This window comes from Mustela putorius, unplaced genomic scaffold (assembly GCF_011764305.1).
Source record: "Mustela putorius furo isolate JIRA1106 unplaced genomic scaffold, ASM1176430v1.1 tig00000407_pilon_pilon_pilon, whole genome shotgun sequence".
Taxonomy (NCBI): Eukaryota; Metazoa; Chordata; class Mammalia; order Carnivora; family Mustelidae; genus Mustela; species Mustela putorius.
The window spans coordinates 28,299,665-28,320,194 of NW_025421373.1; the positions used below are offsets into that span (position 1 = coordinate 28,299,665).

The window sequence follows — 20,530 nt, forward strand, 5'->3', positions numbered from 1 at the left end:
GACTTGATCTCAGGACACTTGAAATCACAACCTGAGCCAAGCGGACGCTTAATCCACTGAGCCACCCAGGCACCCAGCTTAATTTCTTTATTAAAAAAAATTTAAAAAAAAATTTTTTCCCTTAAAAAAAAAAAAGAAAAGCCCTTGATAGGTCTCCCTCCCAGTCCTGAATCGTTTTCAGTTTACAGGTTTTCTTTCCTCCCTGATTTCTTCCAAGCTGTGTGTTCCAGATCCGTGTGTATCTAACTTTACCTCTTAGGGCTGAAGCATCCCTTCTTCCTTCTCTCCTTTTCCTCCTCCACCTTCCCTCTTATTCTCTTCCTTGGAAATGTGTTGCCTGATGTCCTACCCATTTAACAAATAATGGTTAATGTTTCATGGTGCTTGAAGTTTCCAGTTGGAAAAAAAAAAAAAAAACATAGCTGTATCTTAGAAGCTGGAAAGACATTGCTCTTGAATTTTAAGACACAATTTTGAAAGAGAATATCAAAATGGAACATAATTTATACTTTCTTTTGCACACTTTTTCTTCCTTACTTTATTTTCCTCCATTTTTCTAGAAGATGGCTCTAATAGTCTCTTGAGGTTTTCACCAAAAAGACTTGCTTACCAATTCTAGAACATATTAATAAAATACAGAGCAATACAAAAACTGGACCAATGAATAAATAGAAGCATAATTTATTAGTTTTGGTTTACAGGAACCGCTTCCTTTCCAAATGAGATAAAAAGCTCCACTAAAGGTAATAGCCTGTGGCTGAACTCATTGTTACTTCAAGAAGAAACCTATCAACTCGGTCATAATCCACTTACCTGTCAGTCATGTTAAGATCTTGGCTAGAGGAAGGTTTTAGCCTTTACATTAAATATAAATTGTAACACAGACAGAGGCGCATGAATCAAAAGAAGGAGCCATCTAGTTAGAATGATTGCTCTGCTTCTTATTAGTTACTATTTCTCTGAGGTTCAATCTCCGGCCGCAAATATTTAGATAATGCAGAGGCTGGCAAACTATGGCCTTCCCTGGGCCAAATCTAGCCTGCCCTATGTTTCGCTAAGGCTCATGAGCTAAGAATGGCTTTTATGCTTCTAAATAATTGAAACCAGAAAAAAAATTCTTGATACACACAAAAAAAATGCATGAAATTCCAAAGTCTGAACTCATAAAAAAGAAAAAAAGTGTGATGGGTATGAGACATGCCCACTCACCCTATGCACTATCGATAGTCACTTTCCTGCCTTAACTTAGCAGCACAGACTAAGCAGCCTGCCAAGCCTCACCTGGGTCCTCTCTGGTCCATACCGGAAAATGTCTGCCAAGCCCTGAGATCGGACTAACCACACAGGGTTTTTGTGAGATGAAGAGAGAGACAATCATTAAAGCATCTGACACACAGTGGGCACTCAGTAAGTGTTGGCTGCTAGTATTACATATAAATATTATGTTAAAAAGAATCTGTGCATCTTACCCAATTCTGATTATAGAATGTAATGTCCTCTAAGGTCAAGTTCCCTGAAAGAAAGCTAAAGACCTCAGAATGGCTGTGGAAATCAGGTTTGAGGAGGGTGAAGTTGAGGCTGAAGGATGTTCTATTTCAATGGCTTATACAGTTGGTTCTTAACATTTTGGGGTACTGGGCACAGAGACTGTTAAGGTAGTAACTTCCTTCATTCAGTAATTCTCAGGGACAGATTTCCATTCCTCAGTGCAGACTCCAGGTTCAGATTTATCTTTTCTCTGCTAATGCAACTCATTCTTGAATTAGTAAATACTGTTCAGCATAGCTTCTGTAAAAAATGTGTGTATAAAATACAGCACAAGTCGTGGAATCCTGGGATTTTTTTTTCCTATTAAATATTTAGGCACCTGTTCTAGCATCGTCATCCCATACATCCTGGAAATCTTGGCTGACAGTTCGTGAAATTCTTCAGAAATTGCAATTCTGTGATCGCTGAATGGGTGATGAGATGGCAAGCATTCCCTCATAATTAGGTAGAACAACAAATTCTTAGGGAAAAAACCAATTTAGTTAAAACCTTAAAAAATAATTAAACAAAAGTCTTAAGTCTTGAGGAAGTCACTGTATTGGTGAGGAGTTTATTCTAGTTGAACTTCAAGGATATAGGATTCAGGGTATTAATTAATGTAGGAGTTTACAGGTTTTGTTTTGAAACTTAGTCTACAAAGACTAAGCCAGAGAATAAAGTTTAGGTGGAAATTTCATTGGTCAGTAAGCACCTTGGGTATTTAGGCAGAGCTCAGAGTAAATCAACATTTACGTGGCTTTCGTGGAATAGTAGTTAGCATAGCTGACTTGCGAGTAAATCAACATTTTAAGATTAAATTTTATGAATGAAAATTATTAACTGCATTATAAATATTTTGTATGAAGATCACCAACCAACCAGTCCTCTGATCATAACTGGTGAACAGTTCAACCATAGGGCATGTCCTCGAGAGCTGGCAGTGTAGCTTGAACATTCAGACCGCCAAACAGTAACAATAACAATAACAATGGGGTAAGTATGACAGGAAAAATGCAGAGAATTTTGTGGAGCACAGAACAGGGGACTTACTTGTGAATACATAAGGAGGGGAAGAAAGACATGGCTTCCTGTAAGAGGGGACTTGTAAGTTGTTTCCTGAATGTCATACAAGAAGTGCAAGGTGCAGATCACCCAATGCCTTGTAATCCTTGTTAGGAACTTTACCTTGTATATCTAAGGGAAATGAGAAGCTTTGAATTATTTATGCTATGATTGAGATCAACAGTGTCTAAGGATTAAAGAATGCATTTTTTTTAATTGAAGTAAAACTTTAATTCCAGTATTGGTGACCTACATTAGCATCAGTAGTGATTGAGTAATTCTATACGTTAGCACTATATGTTAAGTGTGCTCTTAGTCCCCTTCACCTATTGCACCCCTCCCCCAACCCACCTCCCCTCCAGAAACCATCAGTTTGTTCTCTATAGTTAAGAGTCTGTTACTTGGTATGTCAGTCTCTTTTTTTCCTTTGCTTATCTGTTTTGTTACTTAAATTCCATATATGAGTGAAATCATATGGTGTTTTTCTTTGACTGACTTATTTTGCTTAGTATTACGCTCTTTAGCTCCATCTAAAGAGTTGGAAAGGGCAAGATTTCTTTCTATTTTATGGCTAAATAATAATATTTATGGCTAAATAATATTTCAGTGTGTGTGCACACTGCGTGTTTGTGTGTGTGTGTGTGTGTGTGTGTGTGTACACCTCTTCTTTATTCATTCATTAATCTATGAGGACTTGGTCTGCTTGCAGAATTTGGCTATTGTAAATAATCCTGTAGTACACATAGAGGTGCATGCATCCCTCTGATTAGTGATTTTATGGTGGTTTTGTTATTGTTGTTGTTTTGGGGGGGGCAAATAGCCAGTACTGTGATTGCTGGATCATAGGGTAGTTCTATTTTTGACTTTTTGAGAAACCTCCCTACTGTTTTCCACAGTGGCTGCATCAGTCTGCATTCCCACCAACAGTCTAAGAGTGTTCCTCTTGCCAACATCTGTAGTTTCTTGTATTGTTAATTTTAGCCATTCTGACAGGTGTGAGGTGCTATCTCATTGTAGTTTTGATTTGCATTCCTCTGATGATGAGTGATGTTGAGCATCTTTTCATGTGTCTATTGGCCATCTCGATGTCTTTTTTGGAGAAATATCTCTTCATGTCTTCTGCCCATCTTTTAATTGAATTCTTAAAAAAAAAAAAAAAAGAATGCACTGTTGAAGGGTTGAATGGACATAGAGAAAGAAAGTGGTGGCCCAAACTCAGATGAGTGATACTGGACACCTGGTTATAAAATAGGTTTTAAGGGAGTATCTCTTGAGGAAATGATATGAATATGATCTTCTTACTTAGTAAGTAGACTAGAAGGACATAGTTCTTCTTTATATAGTTGTAATGATGAGCTTAGGTCTATAAATGGACCAACTAAATTATGATGAAATTGGAGTAAGTCACTAAGGTTAGCAAAAATGGTGGTAGACTGATTCATTTTGAAAGTAGTTTCTTGTTACCAAAGCATGCCTATGTTCTGAATGTAAATACCAAGTAATGAGATGGCCAAAAAAAAAAAAAAATCCTTGTGCAGAATTTAGCAATATCTACTAATAATTGAGTACTTACTAAGCAGAACCACAGTAAGCACTCAGTGCATGTTAGTTGTTGCTTAGTATGTTCAGGCCACTTTTATTGATATTATTTTATTAAATCCATGTACAGTCTCATGGGATGGCTGCTCTTCTTCCCACTTCACACATGAAGACTCAAGGATATGAGAGTTTATGTAACTTCCCATCTCCTCCCAGTTAAGAGTAACAGCATCAGGATAATAATCTGGTTCTGTTGAAGTCCATCCCAGGCAAAAGAAATTCTAACTCCTGCAAATCATAAACATGATGACAAGGACAACATTTTCCCCTATTTTAATTTCACATACCTACATATAAAGAATACTTTGAAATTCATGGCATTAAGACTAAAAGTCTACAGTTTCAAAATCAATAGAGTACTTACAAAAAGTCTTGAAATGCAATGAACTTCAAAAATCTGGCCAGAACCTCAAGTGCATTTATGCAGTGTGGAATTATATTTTGATGTAAGTTCCTAAAAGTGAAAAAGGTTTTATTGACAGTCATTATATCACTACACACTGAAGAAGTTTGACTTCACCTTTTACATGGGGCCTCAATGCTGCTGTAGCTCATCTGATAATAGAATCTTTAAGTGTTTCTTGAAAATAAAATATTGATGTATGACAATGTCTTAGAGAGGATTAAATGAAGTGGCTCAGTTCCCACAATCTCTTATAAATGTGTTAAATGGAGTAGTGAAAGAATTGACCCATTTCTCTAACTATAAATAGAAACCTTTTCCAATTCATTATTCTACAACCTAGGTCTGCAAATTTACAGATGTTACAGTGATTATTCATGGGTAAGTATTTTCCTTAGAGTCTTCACAGAATGTCTTTTATAACTTCATTCTTAGGAAGCTGATTCTGTCTGCTCAGCAAGAGAGATATTATCTCTCAATTGCATACTCCCTCTAACCAAACTCATGAGAGTGAGGTTTACATTAAAAATATCAAAATATCAATTTGTAAATTTGCAAGGAAAAATAAATGGTGCATGGATCGAGAGAGCTACATCTTCACTCCCTTTAGGAACATACTACATAAAAAGGGAACATAATGAGAAAGATAATTAATATACTGGAGATCAAAACAAGAGTTAGGTAGAAAGGATTGAGTGACAGCAGACTAGGTCAGCCCAACAGAGACAGTCTCCTTAGTTGGTCCCAAAGGACAGAGTTCTCAGAACAAAGGCTATAAATGCCTTGAGGGTCAGGACCCCATCTGCCTCATATCTGTCATCTCTCTGAAGCCTGGCATAGAACATACACTCATCAAGTGAGAGTAGGGTCCATTGACTAAGACGTCTTCATTTAGCATTGGAATGAATTCTGTCTACTTTTCTCCTTTTGTTGATCTTTTTTCTTCTACGCATCCATAGATGACCTTTTGAGTACCACATTCTTTCATTAGAAAGGCCAACGTAGCATAGTTGAGGGTGAATATGCTTATCAGGTAGCCAATTTGTGTTTTTATGCTGACCTGTGCATTTCTGTTTTCATCCAATTGGTGTTTGCGCTTCTTACTGTTTCCCAGTTTGGGGAGTGAAGAGCAAGGAGGGCATGGCACTGCAGCTACTAAGAACATTTTCCATAAAGTTTATTTCTACAAATCTGTTGCAGCAACACTCCACGCTATTCTCTAAGATAGGATAGTAATGCAGTTCAGCCAGATTGGCCCAGTCTGTTGCTTCTAAGAGCTTCTGCTAATTACGAGAAACGAGACTCAGGTTATTAAAGGGCTGTTGAAGATGATCAAGACAGAAGCCTTGGGGAAAATCACCTTGTCATTGAACCCTGCAATCCACTGAATTTACAGAAGTGTTTTACTTCCATCCACTTCCACAGATAGTTAATGAGCCCTTGCTCTGTTAAGGCCAAGGTTGGAGGTATAAAAGACAACTTTTGCCTGCATTTAACTTAGAAAGTTTATCTTTGGACTTTATCTTTGGACTTACTTTTTTAGTTTTTCAAACAGCCTTATTTTTTTTCCATTTAGTTTAATTAACATAATACTTAGAAATCCTTAAAAGGATCTTTGGATTGCATAAGAGGAGGTAAGGAGAAAAATAGGTAACCAGACAATGCTACTTGGTGAACAAACTATATTTTAGGAGTTGACTCCCAGCAGAAATTATCCAAGAGAATAAAAAAGTGGTAGAGTGAATCATGTCCTCAAACCACATCATTGGTCCTATGAGTCAAAATAGGTATCAGGAAATGTGAATCTTTTGCCAAATCCTATATTACCTGTCTCCATGATTCTTGTCATTTATGTTTTTCATGTAAGTAATGAAAAAATTGGACCTGATGATCCCTGGTCTCCTTCTACATCAGAATATGCAATGGTCCACCACTTGTCTGCAATCCACTGCAAAAATGAAACCAGAATGTTTGGTTTGTGCTTTATTTTTTCCAGTTTTGGTGAGGTATAATGGACAAGTAAAATTGTATATATTTAAGTTGTATGACATAATTTGATATGTGTATACATTGCAATATGATTTCTACAATCAAGCCAATTAATACATCCATCACCTCACATAGTGTGTGTGTATATACTTATATTTATATATATTTGTATCTAATTTATCTATATATTTATCTCCCTATATATAAATTATATAAATATATTATATATCTACATAACACACATAAGTCACATTTTCTTTATACTTTCGTCCACCTGTGGACATTTAGGTTGTTTTCTTTCCTGTCTTGGCTGTGGTAAATAAGGGTTCAGTGAACATGCGGGTGCAGACATCTCTTCAAGACCTTTGGTATACATTCCTTCAGATACATATACGCAGAATTGTGGTTGCTGGATCATAAGGCAGTTATATTTTCAGTTTGGAGGTGAAACTTCTTACTGTTTTCTCTACTAGCTGAATCGATTTATGTTTCCACCAACAGCATTCAAGGGCACCCTTTTCATCACACCCTCACCAACGCTTGTTATTGTCATTTTGATAATTTTGATAAATTCTTTTTGATAAGCCATCCAGACAGGTGAAGTGATATCTCGTTGTGGTTTTGATTTACATTTCCCTGGTGATGAGTTATGTTGAACAGCTTTTCATATATGTGACCTTTTGTATATTTTCTTCGGAAAAATGTATGTTCGGGTCCTGAGTTGTTTTTTAATCATGTTTTTTTTGCTACTGAGTGTTACAAGTTCCTTATATATTTTGGATAATACGCCTTTACCAGATGAATGGTTTGCAAATGTTTCTGTCCATTTTATAGGTTGCCTCTTCATTTTCTTTCTTTTGCTTTATGGAAGCCTTGCAGTTTGATGTAGTCCTACTTGTTTATTTTTGCTTTTGTTGCCTGTGCTTCTGATGCCATTTCTATGAAATTGTAGCCAAGACCAAAGTCAAGGAGATTTTTCCCTATGTTTTTCTTCTAGTTTTACCTTGTCAGGTATGCAATTTAAGTCTTTAATCCATTTAGAGTTAATTTTTGTTTAGATACATGACTGAGTTGAATTTCATTCTACATGTGAATATCCAGTCTTCCCAGCACTGTTTATTGAAGAGACTATATTCGCATTACATACTGTTTTGATTACCATAACACTATAATACAGTTTGGAATCAGGAAGTGTGATACCTCCATCTTTGTCCTTCTGTCTCACAGTGCATTGGTTTTTCAGGGTCTTTGTGGTTCTGTACAAATTGTAGTATTGTTTGTTCTATTTCTGTAAAATATGTCATTGGAATTTTTCTGGGATTGCATTGAACCAGTTGATTGCTTTGGGTAGTGTGGATATCTTAACAACATTAATTTTTCCAAACCATAAACCTGGATCTTTCCCTTTATTTTTGTCTTCTTCAGTTTCTTTCATCAGTGTTTCATATTTTTTAGCATACACATCTTTCATTTCCTTGGTTAAATTTCTTTCTAAACATTTTATTATTTTTGATGATAGTGTAAATGACATTGTCTTAATTTTTGATCATTTATTGTTAGTATATATAAATACAACTGATTTTTGTGTATCAACTGCATATATTGCAACTTCACTGAATTCTAACAATTTTTTGTTGCAGTCTTTAAGAGTTAGAAAGCCATATATATATGAAGATCATGTCATCTTCAACCGGACAGTTCGACTTCTTCCTTTCCAGTTTGGTTGGCTTATATTTCTTTCTTCTTCTTCTTCTTCTTCCTAATTGCTACGGCTATGACTTTAAGTAGCATAGTTATTATGAGTGGGCAAACTTGTCTTGTGTTTTATAGTTGTTGTCAGTGCTCTGTGTGTGCGTGTGCGTGTGTGTATGTGTGTGCTTTGTTTTGTTTTTGTTTTTGTTTTGGAGGGAGACTTCTGATTGATTTATTCAAGTATAGTTTACACATGATATTACATTAGTTTCAGGTATACACCATAGTAATCCAACAACTCACTACATGATGCTGGGCTCACAAGTGTATCTACCACATGTTACCATCTAATGCTATTATAATACCATTAACTATTTTCTCTATGTTGTACCTTCTGTTCCCATGACTTCTTTATTCCATAACCAAAAAATCTATCTCACACTCCCCTTTACCCATTTTGCCCATCCTTGCATCCCCTCCCTTCTGATTAGTCACGTTTGTCTTAATCCTAATTTTAAAGGGAAAGCTTCCCATTTTTCCCTGTTGCATGTGATGTTGGCTATAGGCTTGTCATATACGGCTTTTATCATGAGGAGGTATGTTGCTTTTATACTTAATTTGTTGAGTTTTGCTTTTTCTGTATTTACTGAGATGATCATATGATTTTTATCCTTTATTTTGGTAATGAGGTGTGTCACATTCTTTAATTTACTATGGTGAACCATTCTTGCATCCCAGGGTTAAATCCCACTTGATCCTAGTGTATGGTCCTTTTAATGTGCTGTTAAGTTTAGTTTGCTAATATTTTATTGACAATTTTTTTCATCTGTGTTTATTAGGGATTTTGTTCTGTAAGTTTCTTTGCTTGCAGTGGCCTTATCTGGCTTTGGTTTGAAGGTAATTCTGGCCTTATTAAATAAGTTTGGAAGTGTTTTCTCCTCCTTTAATTTTTTGGAAGAGTTTGAGAAGGATTAGTATTTTTTTTTTTTAATTTTTGGTAGAATTCACCCATGAAACCATCTGGTTCTAGAAACCTATGACCTACCAAGAATGAATCATAAAGAAAAAGAAAATCTGAACAGAGTAATTATTTGTAAGGAGAACAAAGTAGTAATCAAGACCTTTAACAAAAATTTGGCAATAAATTCTTGTTAAAGGTCTTGATTACTACTTTGTTCTCCTTACAAATAATTACTCTGTTCAGATTTTCTTTTTCTTTATGATTCATTCTTGGTAGGTCATAGGTTTCTAGAAATTTATCTGTTTCTTTGAGGTTGTCCAATTTATTTGTGCATACTTGGTCATAATAGTCTCTTTTTATTTCCGTAAGATTAGTTGTAATGTCTTTTCTTTGATTTATCATTTTATTTATTTGAGTCCTTTTTTAAATCTATGTTAGTACAGCTAAAGGTTTCTCAGTTTTATCTTTAAAACAAAACAAAAAAAATAGCTAAAACTAAAACAAAAACCCCCAAACCTTTGTTCTTCTCTGTTGTTTTTCCGATCCTTCATTTATATGTGTTCTAATCTTTATTCTTTCCTTCCTTCTGTTAACTTTGGGCTTAGTTTGTTCTTTTTCTAGTCCCTTTATGTGTAAAGTTATGTTGTTTGAGATTTTTTTCCCCTGTAATGCAGATATTTAGTACTATAAACTTTCCTCTTAGAACTGCTTTGCTACATCCCATAAATTTTAGTATGTTATGTTTCCATTTTTTTTTCTCAATATACTTTTTTGTTTTTCCTTTTGAATTCTTCTTTGACAGATTGATTCCTCAGCAGTGTGTTGTTCGATTTCTACATATTTGTGAGTTTTTCAGTTTTTGTCCTGTTACTGATTTTTTTTAATTAATATAGCATGTGAGTGGGGTGGGGGGGGGAGACAGCAAAGGGGGAGAGAGAGAATCTTAAATAGGTTCCACACTGAGCACTGGGCCTGGCCCAGTGTTTGATCTCACAACCATGAGATTATGACCTTGGCCAAAATCAAGAGTTGGACACTTAACCAACTGAGCCACCCAGGCACCCCCTCTTACTGATTTCAAGTTTCATGCCATTGTGGTCAGAGAAGATACTTAATATGGGTTTAGTCTTCTTAAATTCATTAAGACTAGTTTTATGGCCCAACTTATGATATATCTTTGAAAATGTTTCAAGTACACATGAAGAGAACATGTATACTGCTACTGGTTGAAATGTTCTGTATATGTCTAATGGGTCCATTTGGCTTATAATGTTATTTAAAACCACTGTTTCCTTATTGATTTTCTGTCTGGATAATTTATTCATTTTTTAAGTGTGGTATTGAAGGTCTCCTACCATTATTGTATTGCTGTCCATTTCTCTCATTAGTTCCTATTAATACTAGCCTTACATGTTTAGGTTTTCCAATGTTTGGTGCATATATGTTTACAATTATTATATCCTGACAATTAATAGACCAGTTTATTATGGTAGAGTGACCTTGTCTCTTGTAACAGATTTGACTAACTAAACATCTATTTTGTCTGATAACACTGTAAACACTCCTGATGTCTTTTGTTTTCCATTTACATGGAATATCTTTTTTTAATACCTTCCCTGTCCATGTATATGTATCCTTAAAGTTAAAATGAGTCTCTTGATGGCAGCATATTGCTGCATCTTGTCTTGTCTATTCACTCCCTCTGTGAATTCTTTTTTTTTCCTCTGTGAATTCTTTTTAGAGAATTTTAATTCATGTACATTTAAAGTGATTATTGATAGGTAAGGACGGATTGCCATTTTGTTTGTTTTCTGATGCTTTTGTGGTTCCTTTGCTCTTACAATCTCCTTTTGTGATTTGTGTGTGTGTACGTATGTGTGTGTGTGTGATAGTGTGCTTTGATTCCTTTTTATCTTTTGTATATCTAGTGGCATTTTTTTCTCTTTACCACAAAGCTCATATAAAACATCTTATAGTTATAAGTCTATTTTAAGCTGTTAACTACTTAACTTTAATTGCATACAAAATCATTCTATGCTTTTATTTCTCCCCCCATTTTATGCTTTTGATGTCATACTTGACATTTTATATTGTTCATCCATTAACAAATTATTGTAGCTATAGCTGATTTCAATGCTTTTATCTTTTAACTTTGAAACTAAAGTTTAGAGGGATTTATGTGCCACCAGTAGAGTATTAGAGTATCCTGACTTTGACTATATATTCACTTTTATCAGTGCTTTTTGTACTTTCATTTTTCATGTCCTTAGTTAGCATCCTTTTGTTTCTACCTCAGCTCTCAGTATCATTTCTTGTAAGGCAGGTTTAGTGGTGATAAACTCCCTCAACTTTTTGTTGGCAATGTCGAATCTCATTTATTGCCAGCAGTATTCATTATTACTAAACATTTACTAAGCAACTGCTATATGCCAGACACTGTTAGTCGTGGGTTTGCCCAACTATGTGTCTTTCACATATGTAAATGAATTCCTTCTAAAGATCAAATAATTTGAAATGCATAACATTGCATTTCCCCTTGCTGGCAACTTTCCCTTTTTCTGGTGTACAGTTGGTGGAATTTGGTGTTGAATTTTGAGAGTTGGCCTTTGGTTTTAAGTAGTATTCCTCATTAAGGGGGCTTATAATTAGCTTGGAATTCCTGCATCCAACAGTTGTATTTTGTACCCCTGAGCACTGATGGGACTATAAAAATAAAGATAAGCAGTGGTAGCATTTTCAAGTAGAGGCCTTTTTTATTTCTGCCTAGTATAGAGTGTCTATCGTGAAGTCTGGCCCATTTTTATTGATTGGTAAATTTTATTTCCAAATGAAAATGTGATATTTCCACAGTTTTACTTTCAGCAAGCCTGTAATATACTAAGAAATTATGGACCAGAAAGAATTTTGGAAGAACTGATCAGTGTTTTGTGTTGAAAGGGAAAGAATGCATGAAACCATCTGGGTAATAATACCAGTATTTGCTTTACTGTATTTAATTAATTTCTCATAAAAAGATATATTTATAGTATGTTTTATTACTAGTCACATTAATTATCAAGTATGTCAATTCCTACTCAAAATACTGACATAGCTTGAGAATCCTCCATTTTGTACCATGCATATATTTGAATTTCCAAAGCAGAAAATGACTTCAGCTTAGACACTGTGTCTGGCCAGTGGAGATATTCTCAAAACTGTGGGGATTTGTCACTGAGCCAGACTTCCTTCACAGGAAAAGTTCTCTTAAAAATCAACCAGATAATTTTGCCTTTGTCCAAAGAAAAGCACAGTTGCATTTGTTTGTCCAAAGAAAAGCACGGTTGCATTTGTTCTGTTTTGAGGAGGCAAAGCTGGGTGAGTGTCATTTGAATCAGATATTATTTGTGAAATGGACAGCTGGCATTATATACTGTCGTAATTTCCTGCTATTAGTTTAACTCAAATTCAACTATTTTGAGCTTGTAGATAGTCATACTTTTCTATACTTAAATAATGCCTCATAACACTTTTTAAAGAATTTTCCCTGGGCAAGATTATTAATGTCTTGGTGCCCTATAGCATCCATGGGTCTTTTGTCTGCCTTCACTTTTCCTCAATTCCCTAGTTAGTCTCCTCAGTTCCTGTGGTGCAGGTGGGACTGATTCCTTCCTTTTAGTCTCCAGAACTGTCGTAGGAGCCAAATTTGGCCAATTTGAGAACCTCATCCCCTGGTCATAGAGATTTGTTTAGGGATAAGGATACAGCTTAGAATCCTTTTCTGGAAAAGATCTTTTATTTTTCCTGTGGAAGTAAACTTGGGAGTACCTATGGGTATCTTACTGCCCAACAGAGAGAGCAAAATGGAGAATGAAACCCAAGAGAAGCCTCGAGAAGGAGAGGGAGAGAGAGAGCCTCTATTGTATTTTAAGTGCTGTACTCTATACCCCTCAAGATCCGTCACTTGAGGTTATAGTTATATGATTTAGGACCCCCTCTTCTTTCCTTAGGCTAATTTGAATGAGTTCTGACTGCTGTCACCAAAAATTTCCTGGTAAATATCTCTTTCCAGATTTGTGCCATAACTCCTTTATGCCTCTTAATGACCCCACAGGAGTATCGCAGCTTAGCCTGCCTCCCAAGTAAGTGACACAGCAAACACTCTCCCTTATAATCATAGCCTCCTACCTTATACCTCAGACCTTAAGGTCTTTGCCAAGAGCCTGACTTGATAGTTTCTCACAAAATCTCGTAGATAAACATGCTTATTAGTTTTGGGGAGTTCTTTACATTGTATAATAGAACTCACTATCCTGAGTAGTTCAATATCTTATGTCAGAAAGCTTAAATGAAGTCTGAATACCCAAGGTAAAGAAAATGGGGTTATATGCATGTTGTTGCACTTGGGTTAAACACACACACACACACACACACAAGGATTCTGCATTCACTTAAAAAATAAATATTGTGCACTTCTTATGAGCTAGGCACAGTGGAAGGAACTCGAACACAATAGAGAATAAGCAGTTTCTGCCCTCATGGATAATAATCATTTTCTATCAGGACATTTTGACATGAATCAAATAAAAATACAAATAAATGTGTAAGCACATCTATGCTAAATATTGGTCTTTGGGTCTGCATAAGGCGGGGGCGGCTGTTGGTTCTGGGTGTTCAGGGATCACTGAATCCCAGAGCAAATTATAATGGAGTATAAATTTGAAGGTTGAATAGGAGTTAAAGAGCTGAAAACATGAGAGTGAGGGTAACTTCCAGGAAAAAGAAAAATCTCTCCACAAGGAGAAAACAGCTTTGTAAGATTCTCAGGTGGAAAGATACATGATCTCTTTGAAGAAGAGAGAATGGTAGCAGATGAGACGGAGGACGTAGACAAGGGACCAGAGGAAGCCAGGCCTTTTAAGTCATGGTGGCAGTTGTTGTCTTTACCTTTCAGGCAATGGTGAGAAAGACATTTAAGGAGTTCAGTCCACAGAGTGACACAATTAGGTTTATATTTTAAAAGTTATCACTGCGACTTCATGATGTTAAGTCTGGATGGTTGTTAGAATCGCCTGAATCACTGGTTTCCTGTCGCATTCCAGAAGAATCAGAGTTTCTGGGGTGGGCCCCTGGCTCTGGTTATTTTGAAAGCTCCCTCCAGATGATTCTACGATAAAGCGAGGCTTGAGAATCACAGCTGTAAATCAGGTAGTAGATGGAAGAGCATCTGTGATAAAGAGACTCTGTGAGCTGGCTACTCAGTATGACGCAAGGTTATCATCGCGCCCCTCAAACCTAATTGTGAGTTACATGAATGGAAACATACTTCCTGAATGAACGATTGGTGTCTCTGCCCCCAAATGAAATCCGGCACACCTGAGAAGTTTGTGCACTTCTCTGCATCAAATTTTAAAAGGAAATTTGCCAAACTGAAACATCCCTAGAAGATGATAAAAGGAATCTGAACCATAATGAGTAGAAATGATCCAGGGGCACCAGATACATTGAAATTGTAATAAGGAATCCTTTTCAGTGGGTGGTTTAGGACCTCTGTTTCAAGTAAGTCAAAGGCTACTGTTTATTTGTAGGGGAAATGTGAGGTCCATCTACTTCCCAGTCTTAGACATCGGAAATGATGGCAGGAGATGGTGCAGACAAGAATCCTTGCCCTCCTGGAGGTTTTGTTCCAACTGAGAGTGAAGTTTTCCCACTCATAGGATCTTTAAGATCAGAATTTTAAACTGACCTTCATGGTTAGCAGCTTTAGAATCTGTATGAATTACAGGGAGATACATTTCTGCTATTAATTTTAGAACATTGAAAGTAGAAAGGAGGTCAACATCTGTGGACAGATTCCAGCAGAAAGGAAAGATGTAATAGGAAGAGGGCTGTTGAGTGATCCGGCCCACTGATCTCAAATCTCTCACAAAACTGAAAGCCAAATATGATAGTATTAATACTGGAGCTCACACAGCTTGAGCGTTTACCAGGTGCCATCCAACCTAAGTGCTTTACTATGCATTATCTCACGTGAAATTTATGACACGCGTCCTGCAGATGAGGAAAAGGAAACCGTATCAAACTATAATTTTTAGAAGTTAAAAACATGACTCTTACAAATATAAAGTAAAAAGACGTAAAAAAAATGTAATATGACTTGTTGATTAATGAAGATGGCAGTAGGATGGTAAGATGGGTTTCAAAGAACAGTTGAGGAGCTCTTTGTTTACCAGGTGCGTTAGTAAAAGAGTGCTAGCATGAGACTATTAGATTGGCTAAAAAAACTGATTACTGCTGTGTAGGGCAATAAACCATCACACTTGGGATTATTTTATCTACTGGAAAGAAGAAATTTGTATCTTTTTTAAAGATTTTATTTATTTATTTGACAGAGAGAGAGATCACAAGTAGGCAGAGAGTCAGATGGGGCAGAGGGAGGGGGAGAAGCAGGCTCCCTGCTGAGCAGGGAGCCTGATGCGGGACTCGATCCCAGGACCCTGAGATCGTGACCTGAGCTGAAGGCAGCGGCTTAATCCACTGAGCCACCCAGGTGCCCCAGAAATTTGTATCTTGAATAGACAAAAGCTTCAAGGTAATGCAGCTTCACTATATTTGGGACCTTTATTTAGTAGTGACCAGTGAAGTGACACCTAATTTTTTTTTCTTTCTTTTTTTTTTTTTTTCTGGGTTTCAGGAATAGAATTTAGTGATTCATCCTTCGCATATAACACCAAGGGCTCATCACAACAAGTGCCCTCCTTAAAAACCTGTCACCCATTTAGCCCTTCCCCCATCCACCTCTGTCCATCAACTTTCAGTTTGTTTTCTATTGTTAAGAACCTCTTATTGTTTGCCTCCCCCTCTTCTCTTTTTTTCCCCCTTCCCACACATTCATCTGTTTTATTTCTTAAGTTCCACATATCAGTGAAATAATATGGTATTTGTCTTTCTTTTGGTTAATTTTGCTTAGCATAATATACTCTAGCTCTATCCACATCACTGCAGATGGAAAGATTTCATTATTTTTGATGGCTGAGTAATATTTCATGACGTGGGCACGTGCACACACACGTTATCTCTGTCCATTGATCAGTCGGTGGACACTTGGGCTCTTTCCATAGTTTGGCTATTATTGATAATACCGCTGTAAATATTGGGGTACATGTGCCCCTTCAAATCTGTATTTGTATCTTTTGGGCATATGGCTAGTGGGCTAATTGCCGCATCATAGGATAGTTCTATTTTTAACTTTTTGAGGGATCTCCATACTGTTTTCCATCGTGGCGGCACCAGTTTGCACTCCTACCAGCAGCGTAAGAAGGATCTCCTTTCTCTGCATCCTCGCCAACATCTCTTGTTTCCTGTGTCCCTTAGGTAATTATTGAGAGTGCATGTTATGCAATTGCCACATAAAACTTTGAAAGAACATGATTATCTTCTGGCCTTATTTTCAAGTATTAGATGATATTTCTTAACCCTGGAAGGGTTAAGTAACTTCTCAGGATTTTCAAGCTGCAATAATGAGGCTGGGTCACACCTGCTCTTCTTTGTCCAAATACCCATACTGAAATGAGGCATACTGCAAATACGGGGGCGGGGGTGGGGAGATCTTAGGAAAATATTTTTCAAATCCCATCACCATTGTTCTGCCTTTGTATTAAGTCTGAACTTGTTTTTTTTCCTAGTTACTTTACGTTTGTTTGTTTAATTGATTCCTAAAACAGTTCTAAACCATTCCAAGTTAACCTCTCTTCCTATTTTGTTCCTGCAAAAGTAGTTTGGCATACTAAACATGATTAATAAGTAGCTAGTGATTCATTAGCCCCTTGCTACTGTTGGCTCTAAGACAAAGAATCTGGAACCCCAGGTACAAACTCGCTTCTTTAGAATATACTGCTGCTGTATCCTCAATAAGTTTCTTCCTCAGCTTATGGGATGTGTGCATGTGTGCGTGTGCGTGTGCATGTGTGTGTGTGTGTTTCTGGTTGTTGTTAACTTAGGATGTCACAGTGACAAAAGATGGGATTGTAAATGCTGATGGTCTCCTATTTTTAGAATGGTAATCTTGAACTCTTTAGGTTTGGAGGGAAAGTCCAGTTCTTTGCAAATGGCACTTTTTTCAACCTCCTGTAACTGACTGCAGATTTCATCTCACTATTTCTCTTTCCTGTGAGTTAATCTTGAGAAAAGACTTAAGTGATAGGTTTTCAGGATAAATGAAAACTTGCCATGCAGTTGGCTTAATGTTCCAATAAGGCATTAGGACAGTTGCCTGTGTTTAAGGTCATAGACCCCTATTAGGTAAAGGTAAAGTGGCAGAAAACTTAACTAGTCAATCATATGGTTTATTTCAGGAATTCAAACCAAATGTGAGAGTACAGTTTTCTTGCTTTTTAAGAGAAAGGACCTGATTTTTGCTCCATTGTGAGAAAACTAAATGGGTATTTATAGGCCCTGTAGTAATATATCATTTAATAAATATAATATATATTGTTTAATGTAATTTATAGGCCACTTTATGTGGTTATCTCACCAAATCCTCAACATTTCCATGAGGTAGAGTACATCATTGTCTCCATTTTACAGATGAGGAAACCGAGGTCCACAGGGGTTAAGTGAGCTGGCCAAAATTCACAGCCAGTCATAGAGGCACAGTTAAGATCAGACCCAGGCTAACTGGGTCCACAGTAGACCACAGCCTACTGCTGTGAAGGTCAGATGGCATTGCCTTTCACATGATTCTGGGATAGAGAAAGCACATAGACAATTAGCTAAAATCCTATTTTCTAGCCTCAGCTCCAGCATTAACTGTCTTTGCAACTCTGGATGAGTCATCTCATCTGTCTGGGCCTCCATTTCCCTCTGTAAAATGAAGGGTAGAAACAATTTGGATTGGATGGTCTCTGGGGTTCCTTCCAACTCTAAAGTTCTCTGATTCTATAATTGCATCCTGACCTTAGAGGCGCTCATGCTCCCCTCCCCATACACACACATGCGCCCTGCTTCCCAAGGCAAAAATCTAATCCTGCTGTAAGTGCTCATCGCAACTTGATGCAAAACTCAAGACTCCATCAAATCCTATCATTTACAGCAGCCCCTCGGGAACACACAACGCGTTTTAAAATCTGGCAAGCTTGTTCTTTAAAATAAGTTGCTAATAGGGTATGATTTTAGGGGGTAAAATATTAATACCAAAAAAAACCCCACTGCAAAACAAATGAGGTTTTCTAGAAATTATCTCTTTTCTACGATGTTACCTTGACATTTTAGTTTTGACTCTTAATATGTGGGGTTTTCAGTGTGGGAGAAGAGGGGGATCCCCTTTGTATCTTTAAAGACTTCCTCTTGTTTCATGGTAAGAGGAAATGTCAAAGGTGGACGACAGAATCCTGCAGAATGGACCCAAGACACCTTGACGGAGTGTCATCCAGGAACAGTCACAAGTGTGCGGAATTAGTACATACTCTGGTTATAGGTACATTGTTTTCTCCTTTCTATTTTCTCTGACACCCATCTCAAGAGCAGGCGAAATGTTACTTTCCTGGACCAGCACAATTACAGAGTGGAGAGCAACAGAAGTGCCCCAAAACAATTGCATTATTTTTAGTTGCATCAGTAATAGAGTCACCTGTGAGGACGAGGGGACAACTCCGAAGGCCAGAACCAACATAGAAATGCAAAAAATAGGGCTCCCTCTCCAGCAGTCAAAAATGTGAGCAATGACTGAGGCAATGGCAAGCAGGGAGATGAAATCAGAATTCACCTCTCTCAGCTGTAAGAGGGCTCGTTCTTGGAGCTGGCAAGAACTCAGTGGGTTCACGGGGGTGAGAACACAGTTCTCACCCAGTTTTAACCAGAGAAGGTTAAAAAAGGAGCAGCTCTGAGCAGAAGCAGACTCATCTCCTGACCTTAGCCCCACCAAGCAGAACCCGGAGAATGGCCGAGCACTCAGCATTGGTTCTAGAAGCACTATTCTTTGTCGTTGTGACTATGAGGCCAGCAGCCGCCATGGGCGCTGCTGCCTGGGAGCGAGTCTGTGCTTGACACATGTGTTTCCCATTGATAGCTGGAGACAGCCCAGTGGCTTGGGGTTGGCCTGACAAAGCCGTATTGAAGTACAGACAGAGTACGGTTTCAAAGCAGTCAGAAAAAGAACGGGAATGCTGTTCAGGAAATTCTTCAGGCATGGGCAGGGACTTGGCTGCAATTCTGCAGTTGGAAAATCTGACTGGGGCAGCTTCTGAACACGGGCTGGGCCTGCTCACACTCACACTCGGCGGGCTGAGCGACGGCCTCCTGGGCGTGCTCCGGGACTCTGGGCGATTTTCATCAGCTGCTTTGGGAAGCCAGGGAGAGAGGTAGGACACTGTGAAGTCCTTGCATTTTCATGCTGCGCTTTCTCAGCCTGCTGTCGGTTTGCAAGATTGCTGAGTTTTCGGGCTCTGTGTATGTGCGTGTGTGTGTGTGTGTACATGTACAAGTTAGAGCTCCATCCCTTCAACATCTGGTGTGGGGTGAGAATCGTTTTTCTCGCCCCCAGCCTTCTTCAAGATCCAATTTTCAGCAGGGCAGAGATACTTTGGAAAGTTAGGATTTTGCTACCAATACCAATGTGAGAGAGAGAAGTAGCTGAATTCTCGAATGGTCACCCCCCTCCAACCTTCTGTAACTTATCTGCATGGAAGGACACTTCATTGGCAGGACAGATAATTATGGATGAAACTGTGTTCTTTGCTTTGTAGGAGTTTTTGAGAGGGGCTTTTTTTTTTTTTTAAAGCAGAAAATAGCTTTCATTTTAGGAAGGAATCAGGGTTTGAAGTTTCTATTTTGGATTACACTTTCAGTGTGGGAGAAGATGCATGTGTGTGAATTCTTGGCATCTTTTATTATTATTATATGGGGTTTTGGCTGTCATTAAGGAGCCCAGTGACATGTTTGCCTAGAAATATGCTGGATCAACATTTGTGATTCTGTTTCTGTAATAATTTCCAACTTTTCTGAGTTAAGAAGTAACTGGCAGTTTTACTCTGAGAAAATAGAACTGCAGAGTAACAGAAAACAGTAGTTTATTCAGAATCATTGTTAATATATAACGGTGTGAATTTTAGTTCATTAATCGATTGATTTTTATTTTGCACCTTCCTGGAAAGAGTACTTTACGAAAATCCCAAATTTTAAAATTATCCTTTCTCATGCATATCAGCTACTATGCAATATAGGTTTTTACCATCCCCCCCCCCAAAGCTCTGCCTTATTCTATGTTTAGCATCTAGCGATTAAGAAACTGGTTCAGCTGAGAAAGGGCTAGACTGAACCTCACC

General features: G+C 37.5%; 1 protein-coding gene across 2 annotated transcripts in view; it reads left to right on the top strand.

The window, feature by feature from the left end:
• Positions 1-20,530, top strand: part of SGCD (sarcoglycan delta) — a 568,809-nt gene that overhangs the window by 157,203 nt on the left and 391,076 nt on the right. Inside the window, exon 1 of one of the 2 annotated variants that reach the window (XM_004737738.3) lies at positions 19,283-19,567. The exons of the other annotated variant lie outside the window; for it this stretch is intronic. The gene's annotated coding sequence lies outside the window, so the exon portion shown is untranslated. Of the gene's footprint in view, positions 1-19,282; positions 19,568-20,530 lie in introns of those variants that run through there. 2 annotated transcript variants of the gene reach the window in all.